The sequence below is a fragment of the Narcine bancroftii genome, chromosome 3, assembly GCF_036971445.1.
Source record: "Narcine bancroftii isolate sNarBan1 chromosome 3, sNarBan1.hap1, whole genome shotgun sequence".
Lineage (NCBI taxonomy): Eukaryota > Metazoa > Chordata > Chondrichthyes > Torpediniformes > Narcinidae > Narcine > Narcine bancroftii.
Genome location: NC_091471.1, coordinates 96309316 through 96329338, shown reverse-complemented (window position 1 = coordinate 96329338; position 20023 = coordinate 96309316). Strand labels below are relative to the sequence as shown.

At 40.1% G+C, this 20023-nt stretch overlaps 1 protein-coding gene across 18 annotated transcripts in view; it reads left to right on the top strand.

Annotated features, from left to right (window-relative positions):
• Window positions 1-20023, top strand: part of tusc3 (tumor suppressor candidate 3) — a 548930-nt gene that overhangs the window by 164169 nt on the left and 364738 nt on the right. The window lies entirely within an intron of this gene.

Below are 20023 nucleotides of genomic sequence, written 5' to 3'. Positions count from 1 at the left end.
GAGGGAAGCCAGGAAGGTTCATGGAGAAGTTATAAATTGGATTAAACATGAGCTTTGCCGGAGAAACCAGAGAGTGATAATGGATGATTGCCTCTCTGACTAGATGCCTGCAACTAATGGTGGGCTTCAATGATCGGTGCTGGCGCCACTATTGTTTTTCATCTATATCAGAGATCTGGATGATAATGTGGTACAATGGATCAACAGGTTTGTCGTGACAACACATTTGAATGTATAGTGAACAGTGAGGAAGTCCTTCAAAGCTTGCAGAGGGATCTGGACCAGCTGCAAAAATATACTGCATAATGACAGATGGAATTTAATGCAGACAAATGGAGGATGGTGCAATTTGAAAGGACCAACCAAGATAGCACACATAGTGTAAGCAGTAGGGCACTGAGGAGTGCAGTAGAACAGAGGGATCTAGGGAAAAAAATAAGACATAATTCCTTGAAAGTGGCGAAACAGGTAGATAGGGCTGTAAAGAGAGCTTTTGGCACATTTGCCTTCATATATCAAAGGATTAAGAGTAGGAATTAGGATGTTATGGTGAAGTTTTATAAGACATTTGTGAGGCCATATTTGGAGTAATGTGTGTAGTTTGGTCACCTAACTGCTGGAAGGATATCAATAAGTTTGAAAGAGTGTGGTTTATTCATTTATCTGGCTCCGCCCTCTTGCTGTGACTGTACTCATGGCTCCATCACCTTGACCCCATCGGTATAAAGGCTTCAATGCCATAACCCCCTCCCCTAAAAGCCTGGGTTGCAGCATGGGATCCACTTCAAGTTTATTGTGAATAAAAACCTGTTGTTCTATAACTCCAGTCTTTCAAGTTATCGATAGCGCTTCAGTTTTATTCACAATATTTTTTACTCCAATGATGGAACAATTCTTGAAGCCCAATAAGCTGGAGATCGACCTACAATTGCCAGAAGCTTCAGACACCTTTGAACTTTGGCTATGCTGCTTTGAAATCTTTCTGCAAAATTCAACCAGAATCGTAGCATGGAGGTAAACAATCTATACTTATTCTTCTCCCACGTCAGACATTGAGTATTCCCAACATATGAGGAGGCAATTGACATACTGAAAGATTAGTACAGGGAGAAAGTCAATGCCAGACACATGCTGACTACCTGCAGACAGCGACCAGGAGAGTCGAGTGTCGAGTTCCTCTGGGCTCTGCGGGGACTCGCACAAGCGTGCAACTTTCAGCTGGTGTGGGCTGCCAAATGCACAGAGGACATGATCCGGGGCACCTATGTCTCTGGAGTCAGATTGGACTACGTTTGTCAGAGACTACATGAGCAAAGTAATTTGGACTTAAACCTAGTGAAATAGCTGGAGATCGCCATCCGTAACACGGATGCTTATTCAGCCAATGTATTGGGGACCCCGTGCCCCCTACGAGCGTTGCCATCTTGAGACATGGGACTGCTAACTGATGGATTGCTACACATCCAGCAAGTGATCCCACCACAGCCGCCGTCTCCCACAAGCATCCGAAGTGCTACTTCTGTGGCCAGCAAAAGCACCCCAGTAAGTGCTGCCCAGTGAAAGACACAACGTATTTGAAGTGCAGGAAGAAGGGGCACTTTGCAAAGTTATGCCAATCACAACCACCTTCTAGCCCCAGTGCTGCATGTGTAGCATGGGGATAACCATCTTGGATGCCATCGTCTTGCGGGATGACCACACTGTGACATGGAGCCGCCATCTTGGATGCTGCTATTATGCTCCCAGACTATGAATCAGTACAAGCCAGACCACAAATCGACACTGACTTCCGTAATACTGGAACAAAACAGCCCACATCAGCTCTCCAGGTTCACGATCAGGTGACAAGATGCCTTTTCTAAAGCAGAAGTACAGAGAGTTTTATCCACCCTGACACGATGCAGCGTTATTCACTTAAGGCAAAGCCAGTAAACTATAAAGTCTCCCTGGCCTCAAAATCCCACTAAGCTGAGATCCGCAGCTACACCATGGTGATGCTGACCGTGCTGGGCAGAGACTTTAAGCTCTTCATCATGCCACAGCTCTGCATGCTGGTACTGCTGTGGTTGGACTTCCAGGCCATCTCAAAAGTGTCACAATGCAGTATGATGACCCTCTGCCCCCTCCTCATGGTCTGCAACCCACAGTTCATAAGCTGGCCGCCCTCTCCTCTGACCGCGTTCTCCCCCCTCACCGGCTGAGCCAACATGTGGCCACCCTCCGCATCAATCCCCTATTGCTGTTTGCCATCCTCACCCCTGACTATAAGCCAGTCACCACCAAAAGCAGGCGACACAGTGAAGGGGATAGAGCATTCATTAAAGCTGAGATACGGCAACTCTTGAATGAGGGGATCATTGAGTTCTGAGTTCTCCAGCCTGTGGAGAACTCAAGTAGTGGTATTTAAGAGTGGAGAAAAGCACTGAATGGTGATTGATTACATCCAGACCATCAACCGTGAAATGCAGCTGGACACGTAACCCATCCCTCACAGAGTGGATATAGTCAATCAAATCACCCAATATCATGTGTTCTCCACAATAGACTTAAAATCAGCCTACCACGGGGTCCTCATCCATGCGGAGGACCAGCAGTACCCACTTTCGAGGCGGACGTCTGCCTATTATTTCCTCAGGGACCCCTTCGATGTTACCAGAGTCTCCATCTTCCAACGGGAGATAAATCGGATGGTGGACCAAAATGACCTGCGCACTACCTTTACCTCGACAATGTTATAATCTACAGCCATGACCTGCAAAATAATGACGCCAACCTCCAGAAATTCTTCATGACTGCCAAATGCCTTAACCTAACCTACAACAGGGACAAATGTGTTTTTTGCATTTCATGCCTGGCGATTCTTGGCTGTGCTGTGGAGAATAGAGTCATTGGCCCTGATCCTGACTGCTTGAACTCCCCCTCCCGACAGCCAAAAGCCCTGAAAAGGTTCCTGGGATTCTTTTCCTTTTACGCCCAGTGGGTCCCCAATTACGTAGACAAAGCCTGCACCCTCATCGTCCACAATTTTCCTAGACAGCCTTCTGTCGCGTAAAAGAGGACATGCCAAAGCCTCGATGCACAGAGTAGATGAATCAATCCCATTCCAAGTGGAGAGCGACACATTCGATTTTGTCTTAACTGCAACCCAGGTCCTTGAAGTCTGACACTCCTCCATTGAGAAGGAGGCTCAGGCAATAGTTGAGGCATAGATAAAAGCTCACACTTAACTGGAGGGAGAAAAACACTTTTATTAGCTTACAACACAGGTAGGGTTCATGAACAGGCTTCAGAAGGGTTCTGGGTTTAGGTGGGAAATCAGGGTCATATATGGGCCCCCGGGGGAGGAACTGGGAGGCAGGACCAGTCATCAGTACAGCACATTTCTAGTGAATCCCAGTTCACTAAATTCACCCCTTCCTTCAGAATTAAGGGTCTATGGATGAAGACAACAAGAATCAGAAGCTGGTAATAAACACAGAAGAGAAATATTTACAATACTATTTACAGATTTAGGTGGTCCGGGGGTCTGGAGATCCTGGTGGAGCATCTCAGCACTGGGGGTCCTTTGGCTGCTTGAGTCTCCTGGTCCGTCTGATGGAAGGGTAGTGAGCTGGGTCTTTGGCTCGACGATAGAGGTGGGTTCACTCTCCTTCTGAACTGGGTGCCCTCCGTCCCTAAGTGTGGCTGGGGAGAAAAATCTTGGTAGCTCGTGGGCACTGGAGGGAATGGATCCTGTGTTCCGGCGGGTGCCAGGTCCCTGATGGAGACGGTGTCCTCCCTGCCATCCAGGTACTCCACATAGGCATATGTGGGGTTGGCATTGAGCACTTTCACCCTTTCCACCAAGGGGTTGGTCTTGCTTCTCCTCACATGCTTCTTGAGAAGGACTAGACCAGGACTAGTGAGTCAGGCTGGGAGTGTAGTCCATAATGCTGACCTTCTGTTGAATGTAAACATGAGCTCATGAGGAGTAGCATTGGTCGCCGTGCAGAGTAGCGACCAAATTGAGTGGAGTGCGATGAGGATGACATCCTGCCAGCGCAATTCTGGAAGGCCTTTTTGCTTCAGGGCAAATTTGATAGCCTTCCAGATCATGGCGTTCTCTTTTTCCAGCATCCCCTGGACAAGGCATCTGGAGGATCAATTGAGGCCCCTGGCCGGTAGGCGATGTCAAACTGTAGGTGGAGAGTTTGAACCTCCACCTAGCAATTTTTTCATTCTTGATTTTTCCCCTCTTAGCTTTGCTGAATGTGAATGCGACAGAGCACTGGTCTGTGAGGAGCGTAAATCTTCTACCAGCCTAGTAGTGCCTCCAGTGCCTTACAGCTTCTATAATGGCCTGAACCTCCTTTTCCACAGACAGATTCTGGAGCTCATGGCCTTGAAGCGTCTGTGAGAAAAAGGCAACCAACCTGCCCGACAGATTGAGAGTAGTGGCCAGACAGATTGAGAGTAGCGGCCAGGGCTACATCTGAAGCATCACTTTCCACTTGGAAAGGTTCATTTTCGTCTACCAAATACATGGCAGCTTTCGCAATGTAACTTTGGAGGTAATTAACAGCTGTACTTTGGCCGAAAGGTGAAAAGTGGTGGCCTTTAAGAGGGGACAAACCTTGTGGGCGCATTGAGGGACCCACTGGGCATAATATAAGAAAAACCCCAGGTATCTCCTCAAAGCCTTTGCTGTTCCGGAGTTGGGAAGCTCTAACGGGGGAACATCCTATCAGGGTTAGGGCGCATCCTATCAGGATTGGGGCAATGACACCATTCTCCACGATGTAGCCAAGGATAGCCAGTCGTGTAGTCCTGAATACAGACTTGTCAGAATTGTAAGTGAGATTCAGGGCTCTTGCCGCGTGGAGAAACTCTGGTGGGAAACCAGGGTTATATACGGGCCCCAGGGGGATGATCTGGGAGGAGGGACCAATTATGAGTATAGCACACTTCAAGTGAATCCCAGTTCACTATAGGCACTGGAGGCATTATCTGGCTGGCAGATGTTTTACCCTGCTCACGGACCAACAAGCCATGGCATTCATGTTTAACAACAAGCAGCGGGATAAGATAAAGAACAACAAGATCCCGAGGTGGAGGATCGAACTCTCCACCTGTAACTAACACATCATGTACCAGCCGGCGAAGCTCAACGATCCCTTGGACGCCCTGTTCCGAGAAACATGTGCCAACACACAGATAGACTACCTCAAAACCCTCCACAATAACCTCTACCACCCAGGAGTCATGTGATCTTTCCATTTCATTAAATCTCGGAATCTACCATACTCTATTGTGGATGTCAGCAACATGACTAGGGTGTGCAGCGTCTGTATGGAGAGCAAGCACACATCCACCAACCAGACAGGGAGAACCTTGTAAAGGCCACACAGCCTGAGCATGGACTTCAAGGCCCCCCTCCCCTCCACCAACTGCAATGTGTATTTCCTCACGGTAAACCGATGAGTACTCACATTTCCCCATTTCCATCCCCTGCCTGGACACGACAGCCACCACAGTCATCTGATGTATATCTACGTTCATGAGTAATGAACTGCGCCAATACATGCTGGCTGAGATATTGGCACCAGCAGGACCACCCAAAGGAATGGCCAGGTGGAGAGGGAAAAATCCAGGGAAGGCCATCATTCTCGCTCTTAAGTCCAGAAGACTGCTGGTCCCCGAAGCACTCCACACAATCAAGTCACTTCTATGTACCACCACCAATTCAACTCCTCACGAAAGAAATTTCTCCTTCCCCAGGAAGTCTGAGTCAGGGACCACCCTGCCATTGTGGTTGACATCCCCAGGGCCAGTCCTGCTATTGAAGTATGCAATGGGCCATAAAACCGGCCCACTGGTTGAAGGGGTTCAGCTCCTCCATGCGAACCCCCAATACGCATATGTGGCTTACCTGGATGGGCACAAGGACACTGTCTACATATGGGATCTCGCCTGTGGAGGGGCCTCTGAGGAGTTTGACCACCAAACAGCACCCTCCCCTCCTGCCATGGACACACACTACCTACCATGACATCCTAGCCCTGCCCCCACCTTAGTCACTCTGGTCAAGCTGCCATGTACCTAGCAAGTTGATGCAGCGCTGGAGGTCCAGGACTCAACAGTGGTCCCAGCAACAGGCCAGAAACCTACACTCCGACGGTCACAATGAAAAGCCAGGCTACTGGACAGACTTAATTTGTAAGAACTCGGTCCCACTTCACCCTGCTGGACAAAATTTAAAAAAAAACAAGGGGTGAATGTGATGTACTGTTGTTTACTCATTTATTGGGCTCCACCCTCTTGCTGTAACTGTACTTGTGACCTGGTATAAAGGCTTCAATGCCGTAACCCCTCCCCCAAAAGCCTTGGTCACAGTATGGGATGCATTTCAAGTTTATTGTGAATAAATGCGTGTCGTTCTGCAACTCCAGTCTTTCAAGTTATTCAAAGAGTACAGAGGAGATTTGGGAGGATGTTGAAGGGCTTGAAGAATTGAGTTACATGAAATGGTTAAACATATTGGATTTTGTTCCCTGGAACACAGAAGAATGAAGGGAGATTTGATAGAGGTATACAGAATTATGATAGGTATTGATAGAGTAAATTCAAGCAGGCTTTTTCTATTGAGGTTAGGTGAGAGAAAAATGATAGGTCATGGGTTAAAGTTGAAAGGGCCTGTTTGTGTGCTGTTGTAAATTCATGAACTATATTATCTATATTTCTTCAAGATTTCGAGGAATCTATTTTGCCTCATATTTTGTACTGATTTTTCCTATAACTCATTTTGCCACGTTGTTATCAATTCTTCCACTTACAAACTGTCTGGGGAACCTGGTTAATGTAATGGTTAGCACAATGGTATTACAGGACTGGTGACCCAGGTTCAAATCTGGAGCTGTCTGCAAGAAATTCATATGTTCTCCCTGTGACCTGCATGGGCTTTCCCCGTGTGTTCTGGTTCCTCCCAATCTCCAAAGGATACAGAGTTGATAGGTTAATTGGGAGTAAATGTGTGGCACAGGTTTCCTGGGCCAGAATGGCCTGTTATCCTGTTCTATCATTAAATTATAGTCAAGCAATTTACTGTGATCAATTAATCTACTATCCCATGCATCTTTGGGGTGAGGCCACTGAGGATATCAACCTGGTCACAGGGTTGAACCCAAGGCACTATAGTTGTGGGGAAGCTGCTCCACCAACTGTGCTGCAGTGTTGAACCACTATCTTCCACATAAAACATGGATGAGGTTTATTTAATCAGCAAATCTAAATCTCCATTTTGAGTGTTTTATGAAAACCTTGGATAAAAATGGATAGCACATGGTCTAATTAGATGCACCATTGCTTGACCAATATATCAGAAAACAGATGGCCTCGACCTCCTCCTGTCCAAAACTTGCTGCTGTCAAATTAATTAGAGAGCTGGTTAACGAGTGACATTGAAACACTTATTTTGCACCTGCAGCTCCATGTTTGCATTAAAGAAAGCAGTTGAAATAGATTTTAAAATAACGAGGACACAACTTTTGTGAAGAATTAATCTTCAAAGTTCTTTAATTTGAATTAGTGTTGAAATTCACCATCATGTCAAACAATCTTTATATATCACTGATTCCAATAGAAACCTTTGTGATCTGATAAGTCATCTGAACGTTATTTTGAATTGTTTTCAAAGGGTCAATTTTCTAATTAAACAATTGTGTGTCCTCAGGATATCACAGTCAGATTATCTTGAGATATTAACAGAATTTTATGCTTTTTGCATTTGTCTCATAAAACTAGTATTTTTGAAATTGAACTGTGAACAGCATCACCAAAAATATTATACACTCTGAGTGCATCGTATCTATAATGCACTGTCATGACGAAGTGGTGGAAGCAATGAAACAAGATTTAATCATGTCTTTCAGAAGTAAATTGAATTATTTCTTGAACCAAAGCATTGACATATTTTGCAGTGAGAGTGAGACAACAGGATAGATTACTGTGCCCTGATCGAGATCTGGAACACATTCATGGGGCTGATTAAACTGTCATCTGATGGCTTGGCAATTTTGACCAATTACAACTTGAAGAATAGTATCTCAATTTCCATCTCGACATTTTGCAGACCTCAGGACTCGATATTGAATTCAAGAATATCAGATAATTAGCCTTTCTTGTGTTGTGTCAGAACTGGTACATGATCCATTTGTAATTTAAACTTTTTTTTAAGGTATACAGCACAGTAACATGTCCTTCCGATCCATGAGCCCATGCCACCCAAGTACCCCATATGTTTTGATGGGTGGGAGAAAACCAGTGTGCCCAAAGGAAATTCAGACATGGGGAGAATATACAAACTCTTTACAGGCAGTGTTGGGTTCGATCTTGGATTGTTAGCGCTGTAATAGTACAGGTGCCTAAGCTTTTATCCAGAACTCTGAAAACTGACAATCTTCAAAAACTGGCACTTTTTTCGGTAGATAACATCTGCTCATCAAAGATGGAGTTTGGTGCCAAACATGGGTCAACACGACCCTCACTCAATTTCCATGTATTCCATGTCGATAATTTGCGGTATCATCACCTAATAAGTGGCCCTTCATGGTGCACGCCATTGCTAATTACTGTGATTATCACTTTATAAAAGTAACTCTGTCGGGTGCTGTCGCTGATTCGCGCGATCGTTACTTTATAAGAGCCCCTCCCCATCGGGTGTCATCACCACCCACCCTTCCAGTCAATGCTACCAGTCGGAAGCCTTTGTGAAGCCTATGAACATGATAAAAAGAGCTACAGAATCTCCTATGGATAACAATGAAATGCAGAAAACAAAGCGTCTTTCATTATCGATTGCGCAGAAGGTGGAGTTATTGCGGGAGCTTGATAGTGGTGTATCTGTGTGTTGTCTAATAGAAGATTATGGTGTGGGATCCTCCACCATATATGATTTGAGGAAACAGAAAGAACAGTTTTTTTAAGATTTACAGTGAGAGTGATGACCAATCAGACTGATGAATAAAAGGAAAACTTTGCATAGGGCAAAAAACATAGATATTGATTTAATTCTTATTGAGCGGGTGCGACAAAGAATAAGTGAATGCGTGCCATTGACTGATCTGCTTGTAATGAAATAAGCTTGAAAGTTCCATGAAGAACTGAACATTGAGGGTGAGTGTGAATATTCATATGGTTGGCTATAAAAATTTAAGAAGCACCTTGGTATAAAATATCTTAAAATCTGTGCTGAAAAAGCATGAAGAAATGTAACAAACAATATTAAAACATGCTTGGCATAGACTTTGGCCGTCCATAATGTTCGATGAAAATGAAGGTTTTCGTGTCAGTAACGAGAGGTTGATGTTTGCTAACCTCATTGCTGACGCCAAAATGTTGCAGCAGAAAATGTAAACGTGTTAGTGACAGCTGGCATTAGAAAAGTGCTGAACATTAACAATGATGCACCTGTTGTTCATTCCTTGAGTGATGGGAAAATTGCTGAGATGGTGTTACATATTGAAGAGCATGAGGAAATTGATGATGAGGACAAAGACATTGTGTGCTCAGGTGTAAAAATACCCATATGGCTAAAATTTGTGATTTGTTAATTGGTGGGATAGAACAATGTTCATTTATCAATGAGCATGCTCGTGTTATTATGATCTTCTATTTATCTAAATTCATTTAACAGCCCATGCCCCCTGTTTTGTGCAATTTTGAACTATTTTGCACAATTTTGAACCGTCACATTTGCTTAAAGGGACCGCCACATTAAAATGATTCTGAAATCCTGAAGATTCCGAACAATGGCAGATACCCGGTCCTAATGATTTCAGATAAAAGGATAGGCACCTGTATTTCCCAAACTGTTATGCTCACCATGCTACCTGATTTTCTTTTCTAGTAGATGTTAGCCATTTGCTGTGTTTTGCATTTCACGGTTTAACTTTTATTTCTTATTCTATTGTCATCACTCGTCTTCCTTTGTTTAACTACCACAAGCATATACGGTAACTGCACATTTATTTTTCTCTCTTAGATGGCACGGAGCCATATCTTTCTTTCCTCTCTGCAATGTTTTCTCACTTTTCTTGCTTATTTTTTTTCACTTTACTGATTCTGATGAAGGATCATTGATTTGAAACATCAGTCAGTCAGTTGCTGCCTGACTTTGGGGATCCACACATTGTCTGCTTTTATTTACGATTGAAATGGAGGTGCCTCATTTTGCAGACAGAAAATAATCGCGTTAAGCAACCTTCAATGCAGATTTAGTTAAAATAACACCATTATTTCTCCTTGAAAATGCAGGAAAATAATATTGAATGCTCTTTGTTTCCTTTATGAACAACTATAAAATTGTCTTATTTAGATACAGTACTTCAGGATTAAGGATAATTTATTTCTAGTCAGGCATTGTGGGGAAAAACATGATTATAACAGAAAAATCTGAAAGCTACTTTTAATGCTTGTGGAATGTGCAGTTACTGTATAACTTGAAATTGTCACCTTAATATCAGGGGACATCCGATAAAAAGAGTTTAAATTACTACCTTGGCGATGAAGTCGCAGCACCAACAGTGGTTTATTTTAAAATATCCAAATAAAATTTAAGCCTTTAAATGATCATTTGTTGTTAAAAGTTTGTGATTTCCTTTTAACAGCATCCATTGGTCGGTGGTAAGTGCCAGATTTAAGGATTGTCACCTTATTTAAAGGGTATCACTCAACACCAACATTTTAGGTGAAAATTCCGGGGTTGTCCTTTACACAAGTCATCCTAGACAATGGCATTTCTGGTCAATGTTAAAATACGGAATTGCTATCAAAAATTATACTCCAGATTTTCACATGTAATAGTAACTGAAAATATTGGTGTTGATAAATTTACGTGTAAGTGAAATTTTGTTTCATGGCATGATATCAGTTGAGTTAAATAATCCCTCTTTTTTATATAACTTTACAAATATATCATCTCTTTCCCCAAGAAGAAAATTTGTGTGGTATTATATATTATTTGCTCAACACAACAAAGCATTTTATGAACTATGTGAAGGGATTTAATCTTCAATCTGATGTTGGCTGAAGGGGGAGTGGGGGGGGGGTTTCTCTCTTTTTTTTCTCTCTTTTTTCTTTTATATAAAATATAAAATGTAATGTTCATGTCTAGTTTATTGTTATATATGTTACTTATTACCTGTATCTTGAGCGACTAAATAAAGTTTGGAAAAAGAAAAAAAAATCCGATAATGAAACATGTGGAGGTAGACCACAGTTCTCTTACTGAGGCTTATGTAATGTGGTCATCGAGGTGTGGAGGAATATTGAAACCACTTATTTTTATATCTTTTGTTTTTGACTTCTTGTATATCTTCCTTAATCTTAACTGTAAATTGTGTAGGATTTAGATTCCATTTTATTGTTCCTACTTATTTTTCTTGTTTGATGTATTGCACCAACATGTCCTGCATATCACTTTATTTCCCATATGACATCCAACAAGCACGTGCATAATCTTCATATGAGCTTTCATTAAAAGAAAAAATAAATTATGATTGTGTGGCTAATGTCCTCTGGGAGTATGCAGACAATCAACAAGTAATAGTGATTTTATGGTAGCAGTGTGAAATTGGTAACATTGCTAACTCATTGCCTGAAGAGCTAAGCACAGAATTGTGGTGTCACAGAATGTTTGCTGGCATAGACAACATAATTTGCCCCATGGGGTCTATTTTTATTCTATACACTGTAGTAGCTTGTTCCACTTCCTTGCCCTCTCTGCATATTCTAAATGATTTCCCCCTTGATACTTACTTCATTTGGTCTTTCTCGATTGGCCAGAAATATCCTGATCAAGATCTCTTAAATATACTTCAGAAACAGATCATTCCCTCTGTCCCTAGGCTATTGAGATCCCACTCTGTTCTTGGTTATTTGAAGTCCTCAATTGTCATTACTCTATGGCTTTTGCTCCTCTCCATTACCCCCCCCCCCCACCACCCACAGACCCCCGGTAAATTTCTATTTTGCATTGGTTCTCCAACCAGATATTGCTGTTCTTTCCCTTCACTGCATAATTCCCAATAATGATTGTTTCTTGATATTTTGTTCTCCCTCCATGAACATACTAAGCTTTGTGAAGGACCTCATAGCAATGCTACTTAAAGGAATCATCAAGGTCATCCAGTTTAGTTACCATTGGTTTCTGCCATGTCATGCTTTGATTCAACTAGTGTTTGATACTTGCAAATTTCTTTAAGGTCACTAAAGTTAACAAAAAGTGGGAGAAAAAAACTGAAAGATTTGTCTTCACTCATGAGGCTCCCAGGCATAGATGCATTTGTAGCTTTCCCATGTGTGGTGATTTGTGATAGATAGCATGAGCAAAAGGAAGGGAATGCAAGAAAATTAATTGCAAGAAGGGGGAAATGGAGGAAGAACAGAGATAAGCACTTTAAAATCATATTCATCCATATCCAATCACTCCAATTACCTACCATCTCAGTAAGAATGCTTTCCAATCCTTCACCCAGAAATGAGATGAGTTTTCAGTAATTTTTAATTTGTGGTGACTGCTTTTGCATTGTTTCCTTCCAGACTGGATCTGGAAATATATCAGTAACTTTTCCCAGCCTACCAAGCAGATTGCAGAAGGGAAACGAGCATATGGACATATTATATTTTGGGATGTAAACCATTTTGGCCCTTATGCCAAAGAGAACACATAATGAGATCATGCCGTATTTTTCCTCTCAGCCTCACTGCTTTCTTGACTTGACTCCACATTTCTTGATTCTCGTAATATCTAAAAAAAATCAGCATCTCTCTCTCTCTCTCTCTCTCTCTCTCTCTTTCTCTCTCTCTCTATCTTTACCTCTCTCCACGTATCCTTCTAATTTCCAAACTTATTTTCAAACTGTGACCACTGGTTCTGGACCCCTAACAAGGAAAACATCAACTTCACATATGTCCTGTCAAGCTTTCAACATCACTCTGAATACACTGAATGTAAAGATGTACTGTCAAGTTGGCTTGGTCACTTCTAATTCAACAAACCGGAAATGGTAGACTTGAAGTGGTAAATTTTTACTGCAACTTGCTCATTCACAAGCACATTACAACTCTGGTAGAGAGATCAGGCCTGAATGTAGTATTTCATTGGCGTTCTCACTTGAGCTATATGTAATTGGAGCAAAGTGCCTTTACTCATGTATCAAAATTCTTTTGTGATAAAGGCCAATGTACCATACATCTCTCTATTTGCATTATGAGCCTGCAAATTAATTTTGATGATCTTGAAAGCGAAGTTCAAAGGACCCTGTTGATCTACATCAGAATTTTGAAGATGGTGATTTTGGAGATGATGGATGCTCTAGCTGTAAATATTCTGATATCATTTGTATGGATTGGAGGAAAAATAAACAAAGAACATGAGAGAAAGAAAGAAAGAAAAGTAATACAAACTTATTTACTTTGTGCTATTGGGAGGGAAAAAGCTGGAATGAAAATAAAAATCTAATAACAGAAAACCTTAAAAAGGTTTACTGTAATTATGACAACACCTCACAAAGAGGAATAGGACAGAGTGGAGTTGACATTGATTTATGAAATTGTGTTTGACCACTTCATTGAAATTCCTTGAGAATATGACATAAGATAAAGGAAAATATACTGATATGGATTAAGAGTTTGGACAAAAAAATAAAATAAAGAACAAATGTGTTTTTCTCAGTTAGCAGGCTGTGACCATTGGGGTACTGCATAGGTAGGTGCATGGACCTCAGCCAATCACAATATTAATTATTTGGTGGGGAAACAAAATTTAATATTTTCAAGTTTACTGATACAAAATGAGATGGAATTGTGAATAAGAAGGAGAATGTAAAGAGGCTTCAGGGGAAATGGAGAAGCTAAGTGGGTTTCGACATGGAAGGTAGAACATAATATGGAAAAAGAGGACATTGTTCACTTTGAAAGAAACAATAAAGCAGAATATTTGTTAATGGTGAGATTGAGTGGTATTGATCTTCAAAGGGGCTTTGTTGTGCTTGTTAACGTCATTAAAGACCAACATGAAAGCACTGCAGTAAATGAGAAGAGCAAATGGTTTGTTAGCTTTTATTAAAAGGTGTTTTGATTACAAAGGTAAGAAAGTTTGATTGCAAATGCATATGGCTATGTTGACACTTCATTTTGAATATTGTGCAGTTTTGATTGAGTAGGTTGAGACTGTAATCTAAACTATATAATATAAAAGAATGAAAGGAGCTCTCATCAAAACTGAGCACCAGTGCTTAAATAATGAAAAAAAACCTGTATAAGTTTAACTCCAATTGAAATTGATGAAGATGACCTCATCAAGATGTTGAACTGATGCTGATAACCATTTGTGGAATTTTGTGAAGGGAGTCATACAACATGGAAACTAACTTAACTGGTTCATGCCAACCAAGTCCCATTTGCCTGTGTTTCACCCATATCCCTGTGAATCTTGGAAGATATTTTGGGAGTGATGACCATAACGTAAAGAAGGAAAGAGACAGATGTTTGAATGCACTTCAAAGGAACATTTTAAAATAAAATACAGGAATATTTGAACAGCTGACCAAAAATTTGATCAACTTCATTTTTTTTAAAATAGCAGCTGCAGCCAAGTCCATATGTTCTTGTACCCCTTTCAAATGGAACCAATTTAATTTTAATGCTCTTCATGGTTTTTAAATAATATTTTATTTAATATAAAACAATCAGCAAAACATATCACAATATTTCAAACTTAACCCAAATACATATTATATTTTACAAAAAGAAAAAAAATTATATAAAAGAAAGAAAAAAACTCCTATAAATCCCCCACTCCCCTCGCCTAACTCCCTACAAACTAAAAAAAAATGAAAAAGAAAAAGAAGAGGGACAAGAAAACAATAACAGGAGTACTTCACTTTCTAATACTTTTAAACATATAAATATTCATAGATACCAAGAAGAGAAAGGATATGTTTGAGTTTCATTTAAATTTTAATGCCAACAGTTTGTAAATATGGGCTCCAAATTTCACAAAATGTATGATATTATTCTCTTAAATCATAAGTAATTTTCTCAAGTAGAACTTCTGGTTGCCATTTATCCATTCCCAGATCAGTATCTGACTTCCAAGTTATAGCAATACACATTTTCTCGCTTTTGCCAATGCAATTTGAACAAATTTTACTTGATACATATTCAATTTTAATTTAGGTTTAATCCCTTGAACATTTCCCAGTAAAATAACATTGGATCCTGTGGGAATCTTACTCCAGTTATTCATTCTAATAAATTACCCAAATCAAGTGAGAATGGTTAATTGTGGAAGACTGCCAAGTTGAATGCAAAAAAAAACTTCTAAATCATCTAAAACATAAATCTGAATACATATAGTTCAAAATACATAACTTTTGTGGTGTTAAATATAACTGATGAATAAAGTTATATTGAACTAACCAATATTTCATGTTTATTGTACATTTCATACTCTCACTACATAACTGAATCCATCTACATTCATCTATTTGCTTATTTAAATCTACCTCCCATTTATTCCTTAATTTATGAACTCCTTTTTGAGCCTTCTTTTGTAATAATTTATACATCCCTGAAATTAATTTCTTTCCATCCCCAGTACTTAATAATAATTATTCTACTCTGTCTCTGCTGGTAATATTAAATCTTGACCAAAACTGTCACCAAAAAATCTCTTAATTTAATAATAACAAAATGTTGTATTTTTGAATATTTTAAATTTTTTATTCATTCTACTAAAAGTAATAAAATTCCCAGCTTCAAAACAATCTTTAATTTTCTTAATACCACAATTTTGCCAGATTGTTAAAAATTATTTTCTATAGAAAATGTAATAAATATTTTGTAATAAAGGTTTTCTTCCAGAGATTAAACCTATTCCTCCAATCTATATATCAATTTTATTCCAATGTTGAATTAAATGTTTCAGTATGGGAGTTTCTTTATTTTCTATATACAATCTAGCATTCCATTTAAATATAAAATGCTGTGGATTAGTTTCTCCTATTTTATCAAGTTCTATATTTACCCACGCTGGAATATTATATTAATAAATCTTAACTGTGCTGCTTTATAATAATTCATAACATTGGGGAGATGTAAACCTAAACCACATTTCAGCATCAATTTATTCAAAGAAACCCTAGCCACTTTTCCTTTCCTTAAAAATTTTCTAGCACTAGCATTTAATTCCTTAAAATATTTTTGAGGAATTGAAATTGGAATTGATTGAAATAAACATTGTATTCGAAGAAAAACATTCATCTTAACAAAATTTAATTTACCCATCAGAGAAATAGATAAGATATTCCATTTTTCCAAATCCTCTTTAATTTTCTTTAATAAAGATAAATAATTTAATTTAAATAATTTTGTCAAATCTGATTGCGCACAAATACTTAAATATTTTATTCCAAGGTTTGGCCATCTAGATTCAATTACTTCCTTATATTTCTGATAACCTCCTTTAAGTAAACACATAATTTTACCTTTCTCCCAATTAATTTTATGTCTCCATATTTTTTATTCTAATTTTAAGTTGTTGCAAAGAATTTAAATGGTCTGTTTAATATATCACAACATCATCTGCAAATAAATGTATTTAATATTCTTCTTGCTTCACCTTAATACCCACAATCTTTGAATCTTGTGTTATTAATTCAACTAACGGTTCTATGCTAAAACAAATAAAGCTATTGCCAATGGGAAATTTGATCTACTTGATTTCGTTAATTCAAAAGATGTTGAAATCTATATCTGTCACTACCTTTGCAGTATGTTTTTTTATACAGCATTTTAACCCAATTAAAACATTGACCCCAATTTACATTTACAATTAAACCATTGACCCCAATTTACATTTCTCTAAAACTTTAAAGAGGAAATCTCATTCTAATCGATCAAATTCCTTTTCAGCATCCATAGTCACTGCCACACTCAGGTCTCCCCTTTTTTGAATCAAATGTAACAAACTAAGTTATCTGCAGATTTCCAACCCTTAACGAATCAAGTTTGATCTTATAGGTATTAATTTCAGTAAATATTTTCCAATCTATTTGCCAATGATTTAGCTAATATTTTATAATCAACATTTAATAATGAAAGATGCTGGTTTCATGGGATTTTTTTTCCTGAATTACTTTAATAATTGCAATTAAAAAGGATTCTGGCAGAGAATGTGCCTTCATAGCATAAATTGAGTTATTAAAAGATCTTTAAATTTCTTATAAAACTCTACAGGAAATCAATCTTCTCCTGTTGATTTGTTATTTTGCTCTAAACTCATTACTTCGCTAATTTCCCTTGCCACAAATACTATATTCAAAATTTTCTGCTTCCTATCATTCAGACTAGGTAAAGTAATTTGAGGTAAAATGTTGTCAATTTTATTTTTATCATGTACTGATTCCAAATGATATAATTCAGAATAAAATTCCCTAAATACATTATTTATTTCTTGTGGTTTATATATCAAATGACTCTAGATATCTGTTCGGCTTTCAATTGCCATGCTAAAACTTTATGAGCTCCTTCTCCTAATTCATAATATCTCTGTTTAGTTTTCTGTTCTCTCTGTCTGAATAGTGTTACATTGAAGTTTTTTTTAATTAATTGTTTTTTTTTTCGACAGAAGAGAATGATTTGGTAAATCTTTTTACTAATTTCCCTATTTCCAATTCTAAATGATTTGTCACTTGTATATATTCTTTTTTAATTTTAGCTGAGTAACATAATTGACCTCATGTATGCTCTTAACTTATCCCAAATAATACATTTATTATCTATTAAATTAAAATTGACCTAAAAATAATTGAATTTTCATTCTTATCACAAAATCACAAAAATCTACTATTTTTATTCTTCTTCTTTCTTTGGCTTGGCTTCGCGAACGAAGATTTATGGAGGGGGTAAAAGTCCACGTCAGCTGCAGGCTCGTTTGTGGCTGACAAGTCCGATGCGGGACAGGCAGACACGGTTGCAGCGGCTGCAGGGGAAAATTGGTTGGTTGGGGTTGGGTGTTGGGTTTTTCCTCCTTTGCCTTTTGTCAGTGAGGTGGGCTCTGCGGTCTTCTTCAAAGGAGGTTGCTGCCCGCCAAACTGTGAGGCGCCAAGATGCACGGTTTGAGGCGATATCAGCCCACTGGCGGTGGTCAATGTGGCAGGCACCAAGAGATTTCTTTAGGCAGTCCTTGTACCTGTTCTTTGGTGCACCTCTGTCACGGTGGCCAGTGGAGAGCTCGCCATATAACACGATCTTGGGAAGGCGATGGTCCTCCATTCTGGAGACGTGACCCATCCAGCTCAGCTGGATCTTCAGCAGCGTGGACTCGATGCTGTCGACCTCTGCCATCTCGAGTACTTCGACGTTAGGGATGAAAGCGCTCCAATGGATGTTGAGGATGGAGCGGAGACAACGCTGGTGGAAGCGTTCTAGGAGCCGTAGGTGATGCCGGTAGAGGACCCATGATTCGGAGCCGAACAGGAGTGTGGGTATGACAACGGCTCTGTATACGCTTATCTTTGTGAGGTTTTTCAGTTGGTTGTTTTTCCAGACTCTTTTGTGTAGTTTTCCAAAGGCACTATTTGCCTTGGCGAGTCTGTTGTCTATCTCATTGTCGATCCTTGCATCTGATGAAATGGTGCAGCCGAGATAGGTAAACTGGTTGACCGTTTTGAGTTTTGTGTGCCCGATGGAGATGTGGGGGTGCTGGTAGTCATGGTGGGGAGCTGGCTGATGGAGGACCTCAGTTTTCTTCAGGCTGACTTCCAGGCCAAACATTTTGGCAGTTTCCGCAAAGCAGGACGTCAAGCGCTGAAGAGCTGGCTCTGAATGGGCAACTAAAGCGGCATCGTCTGCAAAGAGTAGTTCACGGACAAGTTTCTCTTGTGTCTTGGTGTGAGCATGCATAATAAATAAATAATAAATAAAAAATAATAAAACTATTTTTATTAATGCAGTATTAAACTCCATCCATAAGGTATATTTTTTTCCTCTCAAGTTGAACACATCAATGAAAGTGGTGAATGATCAGAAAATATTCTTGCTTTATACCAGTAGTTCTCAACCTTTTCTTTTTACTTATATATTACTTTAAGTGCCATTGGTGCTCTATGAATAGTAAGGGATTACTTAAAGTGGCATGTGGGTGGAAACTGCCAAAATGTTTGACCTGGAATTCAGCCTGAAGAAAACTGAGGTCCTCCATCAGCCAGCTCCCCACCATGACTACCAGCACCCCCACATCTCCATCGGGCACACAAAACTCAAAACGGTCAACCAGTTTACCTATCTCGGCTGCACCATTTCATCAGATGCAAGGATCGACAACGAGATAGACAACAGACTCGCCAAGGCAAATAGCGCCTCTGGAAGACTACACAAAAGAGTCTGGAAAAACAACCAACTGAAAAACCTCACAAAGATTAGCGTATACAGAGCCGTTGTCATACCCACACTCCTGTTCGGCTCCGAATCATGTGTCCTCTACCGGCATCATCTACGGCTCCTAGAACGCTCCGCCAGCGTTGTCTCCGCTCCATCCTCAACATTCATTGGAGCGACTTCATAACATCGAAGTACTCGAGATGGCAGAGGCCGACAGCATTGAATCCATGATGCTGAAGATCCAACTGCGCTGGTTAGGTCACGTCTCCAGAATGGAGGTGCATCGCCTTCCCAAGATCGTGTTATATGGTGAGCTCTCCACTGGCCACCGTGACAGAGGTGTACCAAAGAAGAGGTACAAGGACTGCCTAAAGAAATCTCTTGGTGCCTGCCACATTGACCACCGCCAGTGGGCTGATATCACCTCAAACCATGCATCTTGGCGCCTCACAGTTCGGCGGGAAGCAACCTCCTTTGAAGAAGACCACAGAGCCCACCTCACTGATAAAAGGCAAAGGAGGAAAAACCCAACACCCAACCCCAACCAACCAATTTTCCCCTGCAACCGCTGCAACCGTGTCTGCCTGTCCCGCATCGGACT